We start from the raw sequence: 10,418 nt of genomic DNA, 5'->3' as shown, positions 1-10,418 counted from the left end.
TGAACATATGGGTATTCTCGATGTGTATGAATGCGTGACTGAAGAAACATAATATCCGTTATCTGACGAGAGGCTGTGTGTACTGAGAGATGAGAGGGCTAAGGAAAACGACTGTACCGTCCTTGTGTTTTCACAGAAGCTTTTTTAGGGAACACAGAACTTCCAGTTCTATTGAGTCCCGAGTCTTCAAGAGCTGGAGACGGAAGTGAGACTAGCCAAAACAGTTGGAAGTCGACAGAAGTGCAGTCGTGGGGGAAGAAAGTTGAGGAGGAGGGGGAAGGGGTCTAGAGAAAGTTGAGGAGGAGGAAGGTTTGGGGAGGAAGAGGAGAAGGAATAGGGAGAAATAGGAGAGAGAAAAGGATAAAACAGATGAGTAGAAATACAAGGACAGGTGGATATCAATCACACACTGCTAATCAAGTGATGAAATAGACTTATCAAAGGGTTGAGCGGGAAGGAGTGTAATTAGAAATTTAGAGTCATTTGATTACTGAATTGTTATTAAATTGTTATTCATTGAATTTCAACCTTTTTGTACATTCAGCCATCTAACCATCGGTATTGTCGACTTGGGGCTCGGAGCTTTACATTTACTTTTCACTAAATTTAACTTCTAACAAAATAGAGCCTGGATGGGACTTCTATAATAGTTTAAATAAAATATCCGGAGCACCTAACCCCAACCATAACAATCATCACAAGCCATCAAAAGTGTCCGATTACACACTAATGCACAAAAATGAGCCATCAAAAAGTTTCCCAGTATACACTAACACACAGACATGAGCCATCAAAAAGTGTCCGAGTACACACTAGCAAAGACATGAACCAGCAAAAGGTGTCCCAGTACACACTAGCATACAAACATGAGCCATCAAAAAGTGTCTCAGTACACACTAACACACATACATGAGCCACTAAAATGTCAGAGTACACACTAACACAGACATGAGCCATCAAAGTGTCCCAGTACACACTTGCACACAGACATGAGCTATCAAAAAGTGTCCCAGTACACACTAGCACACAAACATGAGCCATCAAAGTGTCCCAGTACACACTAACACACAGACATGAGCCACAAAATGTCAGAGTACACACTAACACAGACATGAGCCATCAAAAAGTGTCACTGTACACACTAGCACACAAACATGAGCCATCAAAAAGTGTCACTGTACAAACTAGCACACAAACATGAGCCATCAAAGTATCCCAGTACACACTAACATAGACATGAGCCACAGAAGTGTCAGAGTACACACAACACAGACATGAGCCATCAAAGTGTCCCAGCACACACTAGCACACAGACATGAGCCATCAAAAAGTGTCCCAGTACACACTAACATAGATATGAGCCACAGAAGTGTCAGAGTACACACTAACACAGACATGAGCCATCAAAGTGTCCCAGTACACACAAGCACACAGACATGAGCCATCAAAAAGTGTCCCAGTACACACTAACACACATACATGAGCTATAAAACAGTGTCCTAGTAGACGCTAACACACATACATGAGCCCATAAAAATGTGTCCCAGTACACACTAGCACACAGACTACACACACAGTGTCCTAGAAGCCGCTAACACACATACATGAGCCATAAAAAGTGTCCCAGTACACACTAACACACAGACGTGAGCCATAAAGTGTCCCAGTACACACTAACACACATACATGAGCCATTAAAAAGTGTCCTAGTAGACGCTAACACAAGATATGAGCCATAAAAAGTGTCCCAGTACACACTAACACACAGACATGAGCCATAAAAAAGTGTCCTAGTAGACGCTAACACACAGACATGAGCCATAAAAAAGTGTCCCAGTACACACTAACACACAGACATTGAGCCATAAAAATGTGCCCCAATAGTTCTAGATCATCTAGTAAAGAATCAAAGTTCAATATCAAGTCGCTTTATGCAAACGCCTGTTCAAACCAGGGATCAAATCATCACCTGAAAGTCACGTAATTACACAGAATAATGTTTCTTTGGTGTATTGGTAGCCACTGAAATTTATGTAACTAACAAAGTATCATGAATTAAAAAAGCAGTTTATGATTCTAGTTAAACTCGCATATGTACAGTGACGTGAAATAACCAAATGCCAAGAATGAGCGGTTCCCTCAAAATAAAGACTTTCATCTCTGCTGGCAAACAATTCCCATTTTATTTTACCTTTGTAATGAAAAGGTTTATAGAGACTATAAAACTTGACCTGCTGATCTAAACATAAATTAATTTTCAAACATCTATTTTCTAAAAATTGTCTGCCTTATAAGTGGTCATATTTTGGTCAGAGAAGAACAGATGATACAATGACTTTTGTGTTTGAAGACTTTTCCTTGTAGCTTTTAAATAGGTACATTCAGAGTAAATAATACAAATTTTGTTGACTTTCTATATTATTTGTTCTGACATGGTAGATAATATAAAAATTGTGATATTTATTTTTGACTGATTTCACAACATACAGTGTGTATGCTATACAGCTAATAGTGATCCCAGGAAAGGGCTGTACTGTTCAGGTCTTTATATCAGTTATATATTTGGCAATTGAGCCTGATACAATCGTGACATATTTCTCCAGTACTGAGGAAATATATTATTCATGAAAACTGCTAAGCATGTATCGATTAATTTTTTTTACAGACACACAATTTATCACTTAAACCTTGTACATCATCAGGTCAAAGGAAAGTGAGTGAGAAAAAAACACGAGTTTTTTTGACAGATATAAAAAGTCCAAGAAATGTATGCATGTTGTTTAAATGTATTTTGAGACAGATGTATGTTTATTCTGCATTTGGGCAAAGTAAAAATAGGCGATTTCAGATTTCCTGGAACGAAAATGTACATGTGTCTAAATGATGAAACTGAACATACAATTACCATTTTGATCAAATCACTGGTATTTTTAATGTTCCATGTCAAAACTGATTCATTTTTGTCTGCATTCTGCAAAGAAGTAAAATATATCAAAATACTTTACTCTGTTAAAAACACTTTATTAAATTTTAAATTTAACTTGGTACCTGTAGTAGTATCAAATTGAATTTGATTGATAATAAGAAATAAATCAAATAAAAATAGGCACTAATATTTAGAATATTTAGGACTAGTAAAGTAAAACAAAGTAAAATTTTCATTAACAAATCAAGTGTTATGGGTTCTCCTTTTTTGACGTCTTTTGCTTATTCCTTTCAAGCATAGATTTAGTTCAAAATTAGTTTTAATAATCTTTGTTGTTTTGAGAATTAATATTGTAATGGAAAAGTACTTGATGAACTCTCAAGTTTTTATTCAACTTTCCGAACTGTGCTAAGTGCATGTGAGTATGGTCTTATATACTGACATACCTTACGAAAGTTTAGATCAATCAAAATGCAAGGCTAGTTTGATTATTCACTCAGGTAACTAAATATGTATGTACTATAATCTTGGCATACGTCAGTCTATGGAAGACGATGGTGTAGCTCCAGAGTAAGGTGTTGTTTCTCTTTCTTTCTAGCTCTCTTTTCAGCTTGCTTTATGTTCCTGTCTTCCTCGGCTTTTTGAACGCCCTGTCTGACAGCTAGGCGCCAGGTGGAATGGTCGTTAGCACAGCTCTTCCAGACGTTGACATTGATGTTGGCCGTCTTCATGTCCTTCTTGCAAACATCTTTGTAGCGCAGACGTGGTCGTCCAGTCAGTCGTGCGCCTTCTGCTAACTCACCGTATAACAGTTTCTAATCTCCCATTCATATAAAAAATCTTAGAAAAGGTTGTTCTATCCCAGCTTGTATCTCATCTGAATTCAAACAGTCTTTTTAGCAATGTACAATCTGCATATCGCCCTTGCCACAGTACTGAAACTACTTTTCTAAAAGTAGTTAATGATATTCTCTCTGCTTTGGATAGCGGAAAGATTACAGTCCTCGCCTTCCTTGATTTGTCTGCAGCATTTGACATAATAGACCATGATATATTACTTCACCGTCTCCAGCATGTATTTGGCATTCATGATACAGCCTTACTGTAGTTCAAGTCCTACTTGGTCAACAGGACACAAATTGTGTCTGCAAATGGAATACACTCCAGCCCAGTTGATCTATGTTGTGGTGTTCCACAAGGGTCTGTTCTTGGACCTGTTCTCTTCATTCTGTAGACTCAGCCGTTCTCAAGTGTCATAGATCATCATCCAGTGTCTCACCGATTGTACGCTGATAACACCCAAATATACAAATCTAGCCACCCAACTGAAGTTGATGCTACCATCCAAGGTGTAGAGAAGTGCATTTCTGATGTGAAATCATGGATGACATGTAACAAGCTGCACATGAATGATGATAAAACTGAGGCCATTCTGATCACAACACAAAGACTTTCTCATTCAAATCCTTGACCTCAAACAATAAATATCAGCAACACCAACATTAAATTCACACAATCAGTACAAAACCTAGTTCTTACTCTGGACAGTACTCTCACATTGCACCAACATGTCATGAACATATGCAAGGCTGCATATCTTGAGCTGAGACGCATCAGCTCCATTCGCAAATATCGTTCAGTTGATGCCACTTGTGTGTTCATTAGTACTTTCAAGACTGGACTATCGTAACTCAGTTCTGTCTGGTTCATCTCAATATCTACTCCAGAAACTTCAAAAAGTTCAAAACACAGCTGCTCGGATCACACTTAGAGTACCACGATCAGAGCACACCTCTCCGCTGATCTGTACCCTACACTGGCTATCCATTCGATCCAGAATCAAACACAAAATGTGTTCTCTGTGCTACGTGTCACTGACGGACCCTAGTCCATCATATACCTATCCGACCTCACCCATGTGTACACACCACCAAGATACTTACGCTCCTCTTCTGACAATCGTATACTCATTATTTCCACTATGAAAACAAAGTCATATGGACAGCGTTCTTTTGCATACCAGGGCCGAGCAACGTGGAATGAATTGGCACTGAGTCACAAAGACACAGTGACCCCACTCACTTATTTCAACTGCAAGAACAAACCTAAAGACCTAATAATGTTTCCTACCTTAAATATTCTCAGCATGTTTTTTCTATGTTTTCTAATTTCAAGGTGTTTGTGTTTGTAATCATATCATTATATGTTTTTTTTTTATCTTATAGGTGCTGTGTAATGTTGTAAAGCGCTTAGAGTTTCTTAAGATTAGGCGCTATACAAAGTCCTCATTGATATTATTATTATTATTATTATTATTATTATTATTTGCTGATAGGTCACTTCATAGTAAACCAGTGTATTTATTAATGCATTAGGTTAGAATTTACACATGCTTGAACTGTGAATTTGGAAAATGGTAAAGTATGTAAGATCAGTTACTATGAATGTATGCATATGTCAGAGCATGGATATTTAAATGTTTGTGTACTTTGTATGAGTTGTAAGGTAAAGAAATGCATCTGATTATTGTGATATTGTTTGGTATAACTGAATTAGGAATATGTACCTACTGATGTTATGAAACTAATTGATGTATGTATAAGAAGTAATTGATACCGTGCTGTATTATGACGTTTGTTTTACCATACAAGAACATATGGGTATCTCGATGTGTATGAATGCGTGACTGAAGAAACATAATATCCGTTATCTGACGAGAGGCTGTGTGTACTGAGAGATGAGAGGGCTAAGGAAAACGACTGTACCGTCCTTGTGTTTTCACAGGAAGCTTTTTAGGGAACACAGAACTTCCAGTTCTATTGAGTCCCGAGTCTTCAAGAGCTGGAGACGGAAGTGAGACTAGCCAAAACAGTTGAAGTCGACAGAAGTGCAGTCGTGGGGGAGAAAGTTGAGGAGGAGGGGAAGGGGTCTAGAGAAAGTTGAGGAGGAGGAAGGTTTGGGGAGGAAGAGGAGAAGGAATAGGGAGAAATAGGAGAGAGAAAGGATAAAACAGATGAGTAGAAATACAAGGACAGGTGGATATCAATCACACACTGCTAATCAAGTGATGAAATAGACTTATCAAAGGGTTGAGCGGAAGGAGTGTAATTAGAAATTTGAGTCATTTGATTACTGAATTGTTATTAAATTGTTATTCATTGAATTTCAACCTTTTTGTACATTCAGCCATCTAACCATCGGTATTGTCGACTTGGGGCTCGGAGCTTTACATTTACTTTTCACTAAATTTAACTTCTAACAAAATAGAGCCTGGATGGGACTTCTATAATAGTTTAAATAAAATATCCGGAGCACCTAACCCCAACCATAACAATCATCACAAGCCATCAAAAGTGTCCGATTACACACTAATGCACAAAAATGAGCCATCAAAAAGTTTCCCAGTATACACTAACACACAGACATGAGCCATCAAAAAGTGTCCGAGTACACACTAGCACAGACATGAACCAGCAAAAGGTGTCCCAGTACACACTAGCATACAAACATGAGCCATCAAAAAGTGTCTCAGTACACACTAACACACATACATGAGCCACTAAAATGTCAGAGTACACACTAACACAGACATGAGCCATCAAAGTGTCCCAGTACACACTAGCACACAGACATGAGCTATCAAAAAGTGTCCCAGTACACACTAGCACACAAACATGAGCCATCAAAGTGTCCCAGTACACACTAACACACAGACATGAGCCACTAAAATGTCAGAGTACACACTAACACAGACATGAGCCATCAAAAAGTGTCACTGTACACACTAGCACACAAACATGAGCCATCAAAAAGTGTCACTGTACACACTAGCACACAAACATGAGCCATCAAAGTATCCCAGTACACACTAACATAGACATGAGCCACAGAAGTGTCAGAGTACACACTAACACAGACATGAGCCATCAAAGTGTCCCAGCACACACTAGCACACAGACATGAGCCATCAAAAAGTGTCCCAGTACACACTAACATAGATATGAGCCACAGAAGTGTCAGAGTACACACTAACACAGACATGAGCCATCAAAGTGTCCCAGTACACACTAGCACACAGACATGAGCCATCAAAAAGTGTCCCAGTACACACTAACACACATACATGAGCTATAAAACAGTGTCCTAGTAGACGCTAACACACATACATGAGCCATAAAAATGTGTCCCAGTACACATTAGCACACAGACTAACACACACAGTGTCCTAGAAGCCGCTAACACACATACATGAGCCATAAAAAGTGTCCCAGTACACACTAACACACAGACGTGAGCCATAAAGTGTCCCAGTACACACTAACACACATACATGAGCCATTAAAAAGTGTCCTAGTAGACGCTAACACAAGATATGAGCCATAAAAAGTGTCCCAGTACACACTAACACACAGACATGAGCCATAAAAAAGTGTCCTAGTAGACGCTAACACACAGACATGAGCCATAAAAAAGTGTCCCAGTACACACTAACACACAGACATTGAGCCATAAAAATGTGCCCCAATAGTTCTAGATCATCTAGTAAAGAATCAAAGTTCAATATCAAGTCGCTTTATGCAAACGCCTGTTCAAACCAGGGATCAAATCATCACCTGAAAGTCACGTAATTACACAGAATAATGTTTCTTTGGTGTATTGGTAGCCACTGAAATTAATGTAACTAACAAAGTATCATGAATTAAAAAAGCAGTTTATGATTCTAGTTAAACTCGCATATGTACAGTGACGTGAATAACCAAATGCCAAGAATGAGCGGTTCCCTCAAAATAAAGACTTTCATCTCTGCTGGCAAACAATTCCCATTTTATTTTACCTTTGTAATGAAAAGGTTTATAGGAGACTATAAACTTGACCTGCTGATCTAAACATAAATTAATTTTCAAACATCTATTTCTAAAAATTGTCTGCCTTATAAGTGGTCATATTTTGGTCAGAGAAGAACAGATGATACAATGACTTTTGTGTTTGAAGACTTTTCCTTGTAGCTTTTAAATAGGTACATTCAGAGTAAATAATACAAATTTGTTGACTTTCTATATTATTTGTTCTGACATGGTAGATAATATAAAAATTGTGATATTTATTTTTGACTGATTTCACAACATACAGTGTGTATGCTATACAGCTAATAGTGATCCCAGGAAAGGGCTGTACTGTTCAGGTCTTTATATCTGTTATATATTTGGCAATTGAGCCTGATACAATCGTGACATATTTCTCCAGTACTGAGGAAATATATTATTCATGAAAACTGCTAAGCATGTATCGATTAATTTTTTTTACAGACACACAATTTATCACTTAAACCTTGTACATCATCAGGTCAAAGGAAAGTGAGTGAGAAAAAAACACGAGTTTTTTTGACAGATATAAAAAGTCCAAGAAATGTATGCATGTCGTTTAAATGTATTTTGAGACAGATGTATGTTTATTCTGCATTTGGGCAAAGTAAAAATAGGCGATTTCAGATTTCCTGGAACGAAAATGTACATGTGTCTAAATGATGAAACTGAACATACAATTACCATTTTGATCAAATCACTGGTATTTTTAATGTTCCATGTCAAAACTGATTCATTTTTGTCTGCATTCTGCAAAGAAGTAAAATATATCAAAATACTTTACTCTGTTAAAAACACTTTATTAAATTTTAAATTTAACTTGGTACCTGTAGTAGTATCAAATTGAATTTGATTGATAATAAGAAATAAATCAAATAAAAATAGGCACTAATATTTAGAATATTTAGGACTAGTAAAGTAAAACAAAGTAAAATTTTCATTAACAAATCAAGTGTTATGGGTTCTCCTTTTTTGACGTCTTTTGCTTATTCCTTTCAAGCATAGATTTAGTTCAAAATTAGTTTTAATAATCTTTGTTGTTTTGAGAATTAATATTGTAATGGAAAAGTACTTGATGAACTCTCAAGTTTTTATTCAACTTTCCGAACTGTGCTAAGTGCATGTGAGTATGGTCTTATATACTGACATACCTTACGAAAGTTTAGATCAATCAAAATGCAAGGCTAGTTTGATTATTCACTCAGGTAACTAAATATGTATGTACTATAATCTTGGCATACGTCAGTCTATGGAAGACGATGGTGTAGCTCCAGAGTAAGGTGTTGTTTCTCTTTCTTTCTAGCTCTCTTTTCAGCTTGCTTTATGTTCCTGTCTTCCTCGGCTTTTTGAACGCCCTGTCTGACAGCTAGGCGCCAGGTGGAATGGTCGTTAGCACAGCTCTTCCAGACGTTGACATTGATGTTGGCCGTCTTCATGTCCTTCTTGCAAACATCTTTGTAGCGCAGACGTGGTCGTCCAGTCAGGCGTGCGCCTTCTGCTAACTCACCGTATAACAGTTTCTAATCTCCCATTCATATAAAAAATCTTAGAAAAGGTTGTTCTATCCCAGCTTGTATCTCATCTGAATTCAAACAGTCTTTTTAGCAATGTACAATCTGCATATCGCCCTTGCCACAGTACTGAAACTACTTTTCTAAAAGTAGTTAATGATATTCTCTCTGCTTTGGATAGCGGAAAGATTACAGTCCTCGCCTTCCTTGATTTGTCTGCAGCATTTGACATAATAGACCATGATATATTACTTCACCGTCTCCAGCATGTATTTGGCATTCATGATACAGCCTTACTGTAGTTCAAGTCCTACTTGGTCAACAGGACACAAATTGTGTCTGCAAATGGAATACACTCCAGCCCAGTTGATCTATGTTGTGGTGTTCCACAAGGGTCTGTTCTTGGACCTGTTCTCTTCATTCTGTAGACTCAGCCGTTCTCAAGTGTCATAGATCATCATCCAGTGTCTCACCGATTGTACGCTGATAACACCCAAATATACAAATCTAGCCACCCAACTGAAGTTGATGCTACCATCCAAGGTGTAGAGAAGTGCATTTCTGATGTGAAATCATGGATGACATGTAACAAGCTGCACATGAATGATGATAAAACTGAGGCCATTCTGATCACAACACAAAGACTTTCTCATTCAAATCCTTGACCTCAAACAATAAATATCAGCAACACCAACATTAAATTCACACAATCAGTACAAAACCTAGTTCTTACTCTGGACAGTACTCTCACATTGCACCAACATGTCATGAACATATGCAAGGCTGCATATCTTGAGCTGAGACGCATCAGCTCCATTCGCAAATATCGTTCAGTTGATGCCACTTGTGTGTTCATTAGTACTTTCAAGACTGGACTATCGTAACTCAGTTCTGTCTGGTTCATCTCAATATCTACTCCAGAAACTTCAAAAAGTTCAAAACACAGCTGCTCGGATCACACTTAGAGTACCACGATCAGAGCACACCTCTCCGCTGATCTGTACCCTACACTGGCTATCCATTCGATCCAGAATCAAACACAAAATGTGTTCTCTGTGCTACGTGTCACTGACGGACCCTAGTCCATCATATACCTATCCGACCTCACCCATGTGTACA

This window comes from Sinohyriopsis cumingii, chromosome 12 (assembly GCF_028554795.1).
Source record: "Sinohyriopsis cumingii isolate HCF-2022 chromosome 12, ASM2855479v2, whole genome shotgun sequence".
Lineage (NCBI taxonomy): Eukaryota > Metazoa > Mollusca > Bivalvia > Unionida > Unionidae > Sinohyriopsis > Sinohyriopsis cumingii.
This window is presented reverse-complemented; position numbering follows the sequence as displayed.